Genomic DNA, 14,900 nt, shown 5'->3' on the forward strand with positions numbered 1-14,900 from the left:
CTTTCAGGGACAAGAATTTAGAGACAAGGACAGACGTCTCTGTAGGTCCAGGCATCAGCCCTGGCACTGACCGGCTCTGGTGGAGTGGAACCCCCACTAGTTAGAGGCTAGCAAAGCTGACACCTCTTTGTTATGGATATGACTCGGAAATGTGAGCTTGTGGTCACCCGTTCTCTGAGGGTCTCTGATCATCAGGGGGCGCTGCCCAAGGGCGTCTGTGGAACGTCAGGGGCTGTGGTCGCCTCTTGCCTGGGGATGAGCTGGGCTGGTCTTACCCCCCTTGAAACAGAGACTCCCCTCCAGGGCCTCGTTTGAGAAAGATTTGACCGTGTGCTGTTTGATTCAGAACTTGGGAACCAAAAGAGACCCTAAATGCAGGCAGACCTCAGAGACACTGTGGGTTCAGTTCCAGGCCACAGAAGTAAAGGGGATATCACAATAAAGCCAGCACACACATTACTTTTTGGTTTCCTACTGCATATAAAAATTATGTTTATACTATACTATATTGCACTAGTGGATGTGCGATAACATTAAATTTAAAAAGCCAGTATCGTACCTTAATTTTAAAATACTTTCTTGCTAAAAAAAAATAATGCTAACCATCATCTGAGCCTTCAGAGTCATCATCTTCTTGCAATAGTAACATCAAAGATCCCTGGTCAGGGAGCACCAGCACGGATATCTTCATAATGAAAAGGTGTGAAGAACTGTGAGAATTACTAACATGTAACGCAGGAACCAAGGGAGCAAATGCTGCTGGAAAAATGGTGCTGATAGACTTGCTCAACGCAGGGTTCCCACAAACCCTCACTTTATAAATAATAATAATAAAAGTGATATCTGTGAGGCACAGCAAAGTGATATATACCACTATGTGGCCCACGCCCTCCTTCGACCGTTGGGAGCTGAAGCATTGGGTAGAGAGCCCCCACCACCCAAAACCAACCCGTTGAGGTGAGGGCAGAGCCAGGTGAGCATCCACACCTGGGTCCTTCCAATGAGCAGGCTCTCACACAGTCTTCTCCAGAAAGGCTCAGAGATGGAGCTCATAGTTATTTTTCACCTTGGCAGTTGCGAGAAAACTACCCTAAGTTTTCTTTGTGGGAGGAGGAAAAAATAAGAACCTGCAATTCAGCAGGGAGTACAATTTTAAAAATAAGTCTCCGGGCCAGTGCATTTAACGCCGGCCCCTTGGGGATGCAGGGCCCATAACTCAGGAGCACAATGGCCTTTCTTGTTGTGAATGAGTGTGAAGTGCCAGCAGAGGAAATAGGAAGCCCCCAATGCAGCCTGAATGGACCTGTGAACAGGCATAATAAAAGTTGTCCTGGATTTCCGCTACCACCAGGTGCTTCCGCCGGGACTTGTATTCATTCAGGCCTGGGGGTGGCCACCGTGCCAAACCTTCCCCTCGACCCCAGCCCCTGCTCACTCTCCTGACCTCACACATCGAATAGGGGCCCCTCGGGCCTGGACTCCTGGGACTGGGTGACAGGTGAGCTTTCACCCTACGCCCAGTGCCCCAAAGGTGGAGCTGGTTTTAGAGTGATGGGGAGGGCTTGGGGTGGGAGACAGGAGGGGGGTCACCAGATTACAGCGCCTCCGTGTTGCAAGTCTGATAAGAGAAGCTTGTCGGAGGAAACCCAAGGGCACATGGAGACAGGTGGTCACCAGCTACAAGTGACAGACACAGTGAGGGGTTTGGCCCATGAGGCAGGAGGTGCCAGCTGCAGGGAGGGTGGGGTGAGAGGCTGAGAAGGACACCCATCAGTGAGGGGGGTGGAGACATGTCCACACCAGGCACAGATACTTGGGAACAGCCAGAGGCAAGCACCCGCAGGCCACCCACTTGCCGTGTGACCTCGAGCCTGTAGCTCTCTCCCGAACCTGCCCTGCCCCTGGGCTCCCAAACGAGAAGGTTGGATGGAACACACTGCCCATCTGGTGCTGCCTCCTGTGATCTGAAGCCCGAGTGTAAGCTGGGAATGCTTCTAACGAAAGGGAAAAGGAGACTGCGGTCTCAGAGGCCCACACCACCCAGCGGGGCATAGATGAGTGAGGCCAGCGTGGTGTGAGGCAGGGACTGTGGGGACAGGAAAATTCCAACAAGACACGGGCCACAGAACATGCGCCTGCCTGCTGCCCAAGGGGGACTCCATCTAGGGCAGGCAGATGCTGAGGAAGCTGCTGAGATGGCGTGCGTGCATGCTAAGTCGCTTCAGTCGTGTCTGACTCTGTGTGACCCCAGGCTCCTCTGTCCATGGGATTTCCCAGGCAAGATTACTGGAGTGGGGAACTGTGCCCTCCTTCGGGGATCTTCCTGATCCAGGGATGGAACCCGCATCTCTTGTGTCTCCTGCATCAGCAGGCGGGTTCTTTACCACTAGCGCCACCTGGGAAGCCCACTGAGATGGCACGCCTGCCCTTTATTAACCGTCTTAATAGAGCAGATTCAGAGAGATGCTGCCACATCCCTATGACAAAGCAAGGAGGGGCTTTGTCATTCTGAAATGGGGTAAGGTGAGGGGGCGGTGGATTTATCCTCTTGGGGTATGAAAGAGAAGGCACCAGAAACGCCTTGGCTCTTAACACGGTAGATGGTTTATAACAGGGGTCCCCAGTCTCTGGGAGCTAATGTCTGATGATCTGAGGTGGAACTGATGTAATAATAATAGAAATAAAATACACAATAAATGTAATGTGCTTGAATCATCCTCAAACCATTTCCTCCTCCCCTCCCCCTGTCCCAGTCCATGGAAAGATCGTCTAACACAAAACTGGTCCCTGGTGCCACAAAGGCTGGGGACCGCTGGTTTGCAACACACACCATCCAGGTGGATAAGAAGCCATGGAACAGCCACGGCCCTGATCCTGAGTAGGGAATCAGTCACCCACCCCCATCACAATTAGGAAGCCTCACGTCTTCCTGGAAGCCTGCCCAGCTCTGGGGGGATAATGCCTGGAATCTGTGGATAGCTGACCCCTTGGGCACTAGAGCATGTTAACTGGGTTTGACACCGTAAAAGCCCCTGAGTCCTTGTCTTTTGAAGTAAGGTGCTGACGCAAGAGTTAATGATGGGGAAATGTGAAGATGTAGAGATAAAGAAGAGCTGTTGAGCTGAGAAAGTGGTAACAATTTAGACTATAAATCTGCCACATAGCAGAATTACCAAACTCTGAGTTCCCTGAAAGATATGGATAAAGGTCTGACACATTGGTAAGCTGTTTTTGCAGGAAGCAGACCTCCCTTCAGATGAAAACTGCTGACTGCGGGAGCATGGACCTTAGACTGGTTGAAACCACAGAGTTGATGACGCCTGGAACTTCACCTTAATGTCAGCCAATCCAAGAACTGTCCACGAGCTGATCACGCCCTACTCCTTGAACACTGGAAAACTCCCCACAGCCCCTTCCCGTCTTGAAAGCATTAGCCCGCTGTGGCCCCCCTTGCCTGGCAAAGCAATAAAAGCTACTCGTTTCTACTTTGCCCAGAACTCCATCTCTGCATTTCTATCAGGCACCAGTGAACCAAGTTCCGGCAACCGGGTCATTCCTCTTTGGCACCAGCAGTGTGGCAGGGAGAGGACCCTCCAGCTGGAAACCCTTCGTCCCCCCACGTCTAGCCTCCTGGTTCCATCTGTAAGACAGGAGGCGAGCCAAGCAGTCAACGCGGACTAGGAACCGCCTGGGAGCTGAGCAGCCCTCTGGCTGCCAGTGTTTGGAGAGCAAGTTGGGACTGTGGACAGCCCAGGTGTCTGATATCTTTATTAGTCACCTAAGGGCTGCTATTATCAGTGTTATGCATCCATCCAGAATGAAGATAAGATTCACCTCAGTTCCCCCAGGTGACGATGAAAACAACAATGATACCGCAGTGGTGATGTTGGTGATAAGCAGCATCAGAGGGAATACGGAGTTACAGGCTTCTTGCACCATATGCCTTATTTGGAGTCTAGCAATGATACGATTCCAGAGACAGAGGAGCCTGGCTGGCTATGGTCCACGGGGTCGCACAGAGTCAGCCACGACTGAAGTGACTAACACTTTTACTTTGAATGATGATGTAAGAAGGGTGGATATTATTTTTTTAAACATTTTTTTAAACTTTTTATTTTATACTGGAGTATATAGCCAGTGTTCTTGCCTGGAGAATCCCAGGGACGGCAGAGCCTAGTGGGCTGCTGTCTATGGGGTCACAAAGAGTCAGCCACGACTGAAGCAACTAACACTTTTACTTTCGATGATGATGGAAGAAGGGTGGATATTTAACATTTTTTTTAACTTTTTATTTTATACTGGAGTATAGCCAGTTAGGAGCCTGGTAGGCTGCAGTCCATGGGGTCGCAAAGAGTCGGACACAACTGAGCGACTTCACGTCACTCACTATAGCCAGTTAACAGTGTATGGTTTCAGGTGGACACAAAATGAGTCAACCATACATGTTGTTATTGTTAGTCACTGAGTCGTGTCCAACTCTGTGAGCCCATGGACTGTAACCCGCCAGGCTCCTCTGTCCATGGGATTCTCCAGGCAAGAATACTGGAGTGGGCTGCCATTTCCTTCCACAGGAGCTCTTCCTGACCCAGGGATTGAACCCGTGTCTCCTGCATTGCAGGCAGATTCTTAACCGCTGAGCAACACTCCCCTCCGATCCGTACTCCCCTCCCATCCAGGCTGCCACATGACATTGAGCAGAGTTCCCTGTGCTATACAGTAGGTCCTTGTTGATTATCCATTTTAAATACAGTAGTGTGCACATGTCCATCCCAAACTCCCTGACTATCCCTTCCCCCTGTGTTTACCCCACTCCCTGCAACCATAATTTCATTCTCTAAGGCTGGAGTCTCTTTCTGTTTTGTAGATAAGTTCATTTGTATCACTTCTTTTCAGATTCTGCATATAAGGGATGCCGTACAATATTTCTCAGAAGGGTGACTATTATTCTGCAGGTGAGAGCATCGAGGCTTATAGAAGCACAAGCGTCATATCTGCATCAAAGTTCTCATAACTAGTAAGTATCAGAGGTGATTTTTCTTTCCCTACTCAAGGAATGCGGGTCTGCCAAGTGCTGTCCACCATGATGGCATCACTCAGAGATGGTAAGTGGGCTGAATATTGTCCACACTGGGGACATCTGCTGGGCTCTGAAACATCCCCAGGTTGGATGATTTTAGCTTTTCTTAAAACAAACATGGGACTCTTGGTCCTCCTCCAACTCTTTGGGAAGCTGAGTGGGTCCGGGGCCTCTGGCAGATCTCAGAGGACGGCTTCTCAATTGCCCACAGGACCTGAGCATATCTGGGAGGGCATCCTTGGTCAAGACCAGTTTGGGCCTAAGACCGTGGGATCAGCTACGTTGTGTGCTAGAAAGAGCCCGAGGCCTGGGCTCCAGCAATCCAGAGCTTGGCTTCTCTTCTGATTCCTTGACGGACTAGCTGTGGAATCAGGGGCCAGAATGATACTGTGTGGGCGCTGACTGCTGCTCCACATGGTCACAGCGCCGCCTGACTTCCCAGGGCTGTTAGGGAAAGCACCTGAGCACAGCCTGGTACCTCGATAGCGTCCCAGGTGCCTGGTACCTCTACAGACTCACACACCTGACACAAACATCACAGAAGAAAATGCAAGCCGGGGACGCCCCTGGTGGTCCAGCGACGTAGGCTCCATGCTTCCAGTGCAGGGGGCCCAGGTTCCACCGCTGGTTAGGGAACTGGATCCAACTTGCCACAGATACGACCCAGTGCTCAGTCAGTCGCTCAGTCACGTCCCACTCCTTGTGACCCCATGGACTGTAGCCCACCAGGTGCCTCTGTCCATAGGATTTTTCAGGCAAGAATACTAGAGTGGGTTGCCATGCACCCACCATTGGATCCAGGGATCGAATCTGCGTCTCCTGCATTGCAGGCAGATTCTTTACCACTGAGCCACAGAAGTGAACAAACACAAGCCGGACAGAAAACTGGGATCCAAAGTGTGTGGTCAGCAGAGTCAGGAGGGCTGCTCAGGCCTGGAGTTCAGGTGCTGCCCCAGCTCCGAGCCCTGCAAGGAAAGAAAGTCTAGGGTGGTGACGCTCCGTTCTAGGCTAGAACCTCTATGTCACAGGGCAGGCTGTGGTCAGAAAGGAGCCAGAAGCTGAGGTCCAGAAAATAACCTCTTTTGCAGGGCGGAGGCGGACAGAGAAGCTTTCTTTCCCTCGGGCCTCTTGCTCAGGCCGCGTCTTTATTATCCCATGTGATTAAAGGCAGCGGACCCCTCCTCTATGAAAACGTGTGGACCAAACTCACCTCCTCTGAGACTGGAGGCAGCACAGGCTTGCTTTCACTCCCAAGGACTTTGATAAATGGGAACACGGTTTCAGCCCGAGCCCACCGTCACTGGATGGTGGCATCTAAGTTCGAAATGACCAGCTGTGTTGAATAGAGGCAAACACCACACACCCCACACACCCAGCCCTGATGTCATAGGATACAGTGAAGGTGTAAACGGGGAAGCTTTGTGGACTCAGCTACTGTGAGATTTGGTGGAGCCAGGCTCGCCTTGGAGTCACAGAATCTGATGGCACCCTGACCACAGGACTCACTGGGTCCGTGGTCCTGGGTGAGGTACTTAGTCCCAAGAGCATTTGTTTTTCTCGCCTGTAAAATGGGACAGTGGGATGACGTGAGTGTAGGAACACTGTCTACAGTTGAATGGGATCTGGAGCTTCATCCGCTGCCAAGTGCTGTAGGAAAGCTGACTGTTGTGTTCTCTGAGCTCTAATGTTGATTTTCTTGGCCTGAGGTCTCTCTTGGGACTTCCCTGGCGGTGCAGTGGCTAAGAAGCCGCCTGCCAGCACAGGAGATGTGGGTTCGATCCCACGTGCCTTGGAGCAGCTAAGCCCAAGCACTGCAACTGCTGAGCCAGTGTGAGCCCGAGCTCCCCAGCAAGAGAAGCCACTGCAGCGAGAAGGCCACACGCCGCAGCCGAGAGAAGCCCCAGCTCCCTGCAACCGGAGAAAGCCCACGCAGCAGTGAAGACCCAGCGCAGCCAAAAGCAAGGAAATACATAAAGACAATTATAAACATAAATTTTAAAGAGCTCTCTTGCTCAAAGCCGTTACGGTCTGCCTTGGGTGTAGGGAGGTGGGGCTGCCCCTGGTGAAATACGGTAATGGGTCACAGGCTTCTCCTGTCCCAGTTCAGGCCCTGTTCCTGGGCAGGGATTGGGGGGAGCATCCAGGGAGCCAGCCGCCTCTCTCCCCACTTGCAGGCCTCTGGGAGTCAGGGAGATGCTATGGGACACGCTCAGAAAGCTGAGGTTCTCCCTCCAGCCCTGCTATTCACCTGTCTTATGGCCTGGGGCAAATCACACCCTCTCTCTGAGCCTGTTTTTGGCCTGGAATGATCTCTAAGATCCTTGCCAGCTCTGATCATTGTCCTTCAAAAACTCCATGTGTAACCCCTTTGCTCTTAGAGTTCAGAATTCAATGCTACAGCAAGAAAAGCAGTTGATTCATTTTGGTCTGCTCCTCTGCCCCACTAGATAATCCCAAGAGTCATTGTCACCCCAGGCTTGTCCCTTCTGACACTGGTGTGTCCAGCCTGGGCCCTGGCAGTGCCCCACGCCACCCTCTGACCTCCAGGCCTGTCTGACTGGCTCCCTCTTCCCAAACAATGAGATTTAGCACTGGGGTGATCCCAGATCCGCCTCCCAGGCTATGTCCACACCAACAGGGGCTCATCTAACGCAGTGCCCCCACTCACAGAGCACCCCAGCTTTTTGTTTAACAAACAGTCAAGCGGTAGACACTTCATTTTGGAAAGGTTAGCAGATTGATGAGAGATTTGGGATCAAGCAGACTTGGTGACGGGGAAGGGAAGTGTGGGACAAATTGAGAGAAGCACTCTGCCATGTGTGAAACAGCTAGCTTGTGGGAAGCTGCTGTAGGGCAGAGGAAGCTCAGCTCAGGGCCCTGTGGTGATCTAGAGGGGTGGGATGGTGGAGGGAGGGAGGCTCAGCTGGGAGGGGATATACATATATATTTAGCTGATTCACGTTGTTGTGCAGCAGAAACTAACACACTATAAAGCAACTATTCCCCATTTCAATACATAAAGAAATAAGATCTGGGGTCAGTAAGGCCTTCCAGGGCCCCCCAAGTCAAACAGCTGGGCAACCTTCAGGTCATTCTCTGTGGGTCATTCTCTGTGTTAGTTTGATGATGCTCAGGGCAGGTTCATTAGCTGGACCCTTGTTGAATAAAGGCTGATGGGAAGGGGCCTCTTGGCAATAGAGCAATTCTGCAGGGTAGGGACAGAGGATGGGTCTCACTGCACCCAGCTGGGCAATTGCCAACGGGCTGAGTCTAGTGCTCAGATACTTCATGAAACAGCCAGTTTCGCTGTCCCTTCTCCCTTAATCCTAAGGCAATGTCTGTTCTCAGATGAAACAGAGCAGAGCCGTCTGAGCACATGGTTAGGGTGGCCCCTTCCAGAAGGGCAGGCTGAGACCCGGATTCCAGCCCCGGCTTGGACCAGCTCACTCTAATGAGGGATGGGACAGGAGGACGCTGGTTTCCATGCCAGCAAAGACCTGGCGCAGTGCCCAGGCCGGCCATCAGGGGTCATCCTGGGAGCCAGACACACGGCTCCCAGACAGCCTCCTATAAATAGCTATAAATAGCCTTGGCTCTGTGTGTGCACACGCCTGGCCGCCGTGTACAGCGCGGCGTGCACAAGCCCGGGGCGCGGTGAATGGGGATTGTTGAGCGGGAGATGGCTTGCCTTCACGGGCGCTGCTTGGGTTGGCGCCAGCCTCTTTTCTCCGGGCAATCCCATTTGAGCTATTGTGCCCATTATGGCTGATCCTTATCTTGGTTGTTTATCCAGTTGCTGTATAGATTGACTTTCTGAATGTCAGGGTTGGGCTGTTTCCATAACAGGAAGCTGCTTGCTGTCTTACTGTTTAAGAAACTCCAGGCTACACAATAGAGTCCCAACAAAACCCTAAACACTCCATGCGCCAGGGGGACCTCATTGAATCCAGCTCTTATTGTTTCTGTTGTGGGCTGAATCCTGTATTTACAGTCAGACGGGTGTGTGTGTGTGTGTGTGTGTGTGTGTGTGTGTGTGTGTGTGCGTGCGCACGCGTGCACGCAGGCACAGGATATTAAGCCTGGCTTTTCACTTTCCAAGTTCTCACCATAGATTAGGGTGCCCAGATTCCCCAGATGTAAACCTCCTGAAGGTGGGGGAGCGGGGACGAGCAGGGCCCGTCCCCAGAGAGTTTCCTCCCGTTCTCCTGGGGCCTTGTGTTCAGAAGGAAGTTGGCGTTTGTGTTTTCATACCAGGGCACAAACAGTAGAACAAATGCTCAAGTCAACGTTGACCCGGGCGCCAGGACCCCTACGCAGGAAGTGGAAGATCAAAGGGAGCGCTCGGCCCTGTTTCTTCTGTCACTATTATTTATTATCTTCTGAGGTGGTTCCCAGGTCCAGCTTTCAAAAACCCCTCTAGGCTGGTTAAGGATCATGGATTCATCTTCGATTTTTTTCAAGCCTCCTCTCCAACCCCGAGCAGCCAAGGAGCTTAGAGAAGAAATCAAATGGAATCTGAGACCTCTAGGGAGAGCTGCCTCGTGGCACATCGGAGAATCACCTGTTTGGAGCTTGGCTGGGAGCTCCTGGAAGGCTCAGGATCCCTCAGCCAAGTTCCTGGCGGGGAGGGAGTGGGTAAGTGCCACCTTGAAGTTGGAAGGACCCTGTGAGCTTGCAGCCCCTTGGGATGTAATTTTCGATGGAGAACAACCCTAGGTTCCTTGGCAGTAGAGCCTCCAGGTTATCTTTAAACCTTGAAAATATAAACACAGACGAGTTTAAGCATCATACCTGATGTCACCAATGAAGCCAGGGAAATGGATTTTCAAGGCATCTCCAGCGGTTAAGGGAGCCTGTGCACAGTGGTCCTTCTTCCACAGAGCGTAAGGGCTTTGCTTGACATTGTCCATCCTCATCTTGGGAAGGAGCAGGTGGACCCTGGATTCAGATGGTCAAGCACAGGTTGCAGAGAGACCAGTCAGTGGATTCCTCAGGGTATTGTTAGCAGACCCCTTAGACCAGTCAGTAGATCCCTTAGACCAGTCAGTAGATCCCTCAGACCAACATGGCTGGGACCTTCTCGGCTTGAAGGAGCAACTGATCTCAGCAGAAGTTTGAGGAGAGAGACGTGGGGTTGGCGGGTCCTGGAGGGAGCTGCAGGTACTGTAGACATCACTGGGTTAATCCATTTCTTCCTTTTAGAGGAGACAGGAAGAATGAAGATGAGGCAGTCAAGCAAAGCGCCTGGGCTCAGATTGCTGGTTAGATGCAGAGCTTCTGGAGAGGCTGGGCTGCTTCCCCAGCCCCCAGCCTCCCAGTGAGGGGCAGTGGGAAGAGTGCCCATTCCTCTCAAAGCCCCGGTGAGAAGGAAGTGGCAGCCTCACCACCGAGAAAGCCCAGGCACCAGAAAATGTAGACAAAGGGCTTCATCTCAAACCACTGAGTCCCGGTCATCCCAAGTCACCACGTCACCTCCAAACATCTCCAGGAGAAAGTTTAGGTTTCCTGGGGGAGATGAGCCAATGGTCTGGACTTCTCTTAAATTAAGTACAACTGGAGGTCCTGGGAGAAGAGAAGTGCTTAACTCTTGATTATTAGAACAAGTTCTGAATTAACAAAGCCTTCCTTTCTGCTTGCAAAGAACTGAACCGGTGAGCTACAGACACCAGCCAAGTCACCAGATCCAGAGAGGTAAGAAAAATTAAGTTTGTGTACTTGAACAAATGTGAACAGTCTTCTATTTCGATACTGATCGTTTTCTAAGGGCCACATAGTCCAACCGCTATCAGAGGCTTGAATCTAAATCTAAGGCCAAAACTTCCATTTTGGTTGAAGACTCTTGTCTTATGGAGCAAACCATAGTTACCTTTTCCCACTCCCATGGAGGGTTCCCTGCAAGCAGCCTGGGAGGGAACCTTGCCTTGTGAGCAGTGGTGAAAGCCATTTAGCAGTAGAGGGCGCTGTTTACCTAATATCCGAGCACGAGGCTGCGAGGAGAGAAAGAATTCTGATGCTGTAAGAGTGGTCATCTAGCTGCCTCTCCCATCTCTTCCAGACCGTGTTCGACCAGCCTGATGGATGGGAAAGTTGTACGTTCACAGAGAGCTCCCTGTCTTACTTGGGAACTCAGTCCTGTCATAGCCGTCTTCCTTGTTAAGAAGCTCTTAAACCAACCTGCACCCATTGTGTTACGTTTCCTCTCGTTCTATGTCACTGACTTTGAACCTCATGTCGTGGCACTGCAGAGTGAATTGCTTCCCTGAGATGCCTTCCCTCTATTATTCTTGCTTGCCCAGCATTCACTACCATGGCAACATCCCGCGGGTGGGGCACAGGGTAGGGTTGGGACTGTACAAATCGCACCTAATATGAACACTGGAGATTACATTTAACATTGTCTGAGAATATGGGATACCGCTAGATCTTATAAACGGTAAATAAAGAGCATTTAATTATCTATTGGGCTTACTGGTTGGGAGCCTGGTTCCTGTAAAACACAGGCAGACATCAGAATCACTGTTAGAAAATACTTTCAAGACAGTCTGAACACAGGAAATAACCAGATGTCCTCAGTGTTACTCTCAAAATATTAGCCACGTTTGTGGATAATGTTGACTTTGTTTTGAGATTTGGCCTTGGTCTCTATGTGATGGCTCAGACAGTAAAGAATCTGTCTGCAATGCAGGAGATCTGGGTTCTATCCCTGGGTAGGGAAAATCCCCTGGAGAAGGGAATGGCTACCCACTCCAGTATTCTTGCCTGGAGAATTCCGTGGACAGAGGAGCCTGGCGGGCTACAGTCCATGGGGTCACAAAGAGTCGGTTCGGACACGACTGAGTGACTGACGCTTATATACGGTGGGTGGTTTAGCCTGGAGCCAACAACGGTTAACACTCAAGGTTCTTCTTGGCTAGCCAAGGGCCTAGCAATCTCTCGTTCAAACAGCATGTGTATTTGTGAAATTTGTAAGCATAAACTATTTTAATCCCAAATTGGTCAAAAGTGTGGTTTGTTTCTACTCTGACTTCTGTCCATCATACTTATCAACACACACACACACACACACACACACACACACACAGACACTTTAGTTGCTTCTGTGCAGTTAAACATTGCCAACTGTTCTGGTGTAGAAATAGCTTCCAGGCATACCCCAGTGCCAGCCCGTGCCACTGATGAAGGCCCAAGACCAGGCGTTGTGATCAGTGGGGACCTGTCTTCGGGCTCCGAGCACTAGAAGCCCGTCCCAAGCAGAGGATAAACACATACACAGAGCCAGAAGCTTGTCCGGATTATTTTTCTGGTTTCCTGATATTCCTGTTTTCCATCTTTTAAAAATCTGCTATTTGGGCAGAACTATGGAGAAAATAAAAAGACCAGTGGTCACCAGAAGTTGGGGGAGGGAGGGTTGGGCAGGGGGAGCTGAGGTTGTTTAGGACAAGGAAATCACTTTACAGTCTTCTCATGGTGGAGACAAGCCACTGGACATTTGTCCAAACCCACAGGACTTGCCATGCTGAATGTGCCCACATGGTGCGAAATGCTCAGCCGTGTCCGAATCTTTGCGACCCCATGGACTGCAGCCCACCAGGCTCCACTGTCCATGGGATTTTCTATCAAGAACAAGGGAGTGAGTTGCCATTTCCTCCTCCAGGGGATCTTCCCAACCCAGGGACTGAAACTGCATTTCCTGCGTCTCCGGCATTGCAGGCAGATTCTTTGTAACTGAGCCACCGGGAAGCCCCACACTAAGGCTGACCCTGATGTAAACCAGGGTGACGATGAGATGTTAAATCAGGGCCATCAGCTGTAACAAAGTCTCCATGTTGATGGTGGGGGAGGCTATGCATATGGGGAGTGGCAAGGGTACAAGGGAAATCTCTCGACCTTCTTCTCTGTTTTGCTGTGAATCTAGAATGGCTCTGAAACATAGTCTTACAAAGTACGCAAACAGTTATCATTCATTTACTCACTCCAAATAAATGTTCACTTGAGAAACTTGTGATGCATTTGCAATTACGCAGGCTGTTTTTTTGTGTTTTTTTGTGTTTTTTTTTTTTTTTTACTCAGGCTGTTTTTAAGAAGCCCCCGGTTTGTTGAGACACCCACAAAACCTGGCTCTGCCCTGTTCATAACTCCTAAGTCCTTGCCACTGTTATTAGCTCATACTTACAACTATGTCACTTTTCCATTTGGATTATAAATATCTTAAAGATGAAAAAGTATCTTGTTTCCTGTGTCCAGTGCGTTAAATAAAACTTTTCATTGGCTGGAGTTGATAGATGCCTCTCCTGACCCTCTTTGATTGTTACCTGCAGGAGCTGTGTTACTGGTTGGTTGAACAGAGTGTAGAGAGTTCTGTCCTGAGATCTTTAGTTACTTGAAGGTGTCTTGAGCTGAAACAGGGGCTCCAGGGAAGCATATAATTACCCATGTCAATAGAAGGGGACAGCAGAGAGTGAACCACCCAATCAGAGAATTGCGTTCCTGGTACGGAGAACAAGACGACGGTCAATCCTTCCTGTTGCTCCCACCACTATTAGTGACTCTGAGGCGCAGTACCTCACAGACTGAGATACAGTCACCTCTTTCCGTTTCTTGAAATTCCGGAGTCCACTCCTTCCGGAGGGCAAAATTAGTGAATGTTTTGTCTCCTTTTCTCCAAGATCCTGCTTGGCTAGCGTGAAAAAATTGAGTTTTTTCAACAACCAAGATTCACGACGGTGAATCTTTCTTCACAGAAAAGCCACAATTCCAATTCTCCCGGAGCAGATGAAGAAGGGTGGAAGATAAACTGAATGTGCCTGGTAATTCTTTCAGGGACTGTCCCTGAAAGAGACACCAGTCATACCAGCACTTGCCAGCAGAGGGCGAGATGTCCCCGCTGGTGGGACTGAAGTTGGCTGCGCTCCCTCTCTGGGTTCTTTTCGTTGGTCCACCTGGATTATCTGGACGAATCTGCAGAATTCTCTATCTGTACCCACTCTCCCTGAGGAGGTGATTCCACCAGAGGAGGCTGCAAAGAGCCCAGGCTCTGAATATCCCACCTGGGCTGTTCTGGGGGCCTCAGACTTGGGGCCTCCCTGTGCCCTGGAGAACCACCTCGAGCCTGCAGTTCTCCCAGAGGATTCTGGGATGAGAAAGATCTGAAGGTCCCTCTGCCTCCCCGCGCCCCCCGTCCCCCGCAGTTCCCGGTCCTGTCTGAACATCCCAACGACCTCCCTGCAGCATTCTGAACCCCGCAGAAGGTCTTCTGTAGGGGTGCCGGATACAATCCAGGATGCTCAATTCGATTTGAATTTCAGATAAACAAAGAATAATCTATTATTAATAATCCATCCCAAACATTGCAGGGGACATACTTACATGTTACAAACCCTTCTTGATCTAAAATTCAAGTTGAATTGGGTGTCTTTTCGCTTTATTTGCTAAATCTATACCACCCCGGGATTCCCAGGTGGCTCAGACAGTAAAGAATCTGCCCGCAATGCAGGAGACTTGGGTTGGAAAGATACAGTGGAGAAATGAATGGCAACTCACTCCAATATACTTGCCTGGAGAATTCCATGGACAGAAGAGCGTGGCGGGGTCACCAAGAGCCAGATAAGACTGAGGTGAGACAGCACACACGCGTACCACCCCAGCTCTCCTGAGAAGCCTAAAATATTCTAACACAATGCAGACCAAAAGCAAGATTCCTTCTCCCTCCCTCTAGCCCCTTCTTCCCCCAAAACACTCTGGCTAGGATCTGCCTTATTAGGCCTGCTCTAATCTGAACTGCGCACTTCACATGCTTTCATTTCCTCAGCTTTATTTGGTCCTG

The 14,900-nt window shown here is 50.5% G+C and overlaps 1 long non-coding RNA gene across 1 annotated transcript; it reads left to right on the forward strand.

Moving 5' to 3' along the window:
* The first annotated feature begins 9,175 nt into the window (after positions 1–9,175).
* On the forward strand, positions 9,176–12,066 carry LOC138434636 (uncharacterized). The gene is made up of 3 exons (XR_011254826.1): positions 9,176–9,712; positions 10,719–10,768; positions 11,133–12,066. It is a non-coding gene; the product is annotated as an uncharacterized lncRNA (long non-coding RNA).
* Positions 12,067–14,900: the final 2,834 nt, after the last annotated feature.

Source organism: Ovis canadensis, chromosome 2 (assembly GCF_042477335.2).
Source record: "Ovis canadensis isolate MfBH-ARS-UI-01 breed Bighorn chromosome 2, ARS-UI_OviCan_v2, whole genome shotgun sequence".
Lineage (NCBI taxonomy): Eukaryota > Metazoa > Chordata > Mammalia > Artiodactyla > Bovidae > Ovis > Ovis canadensis.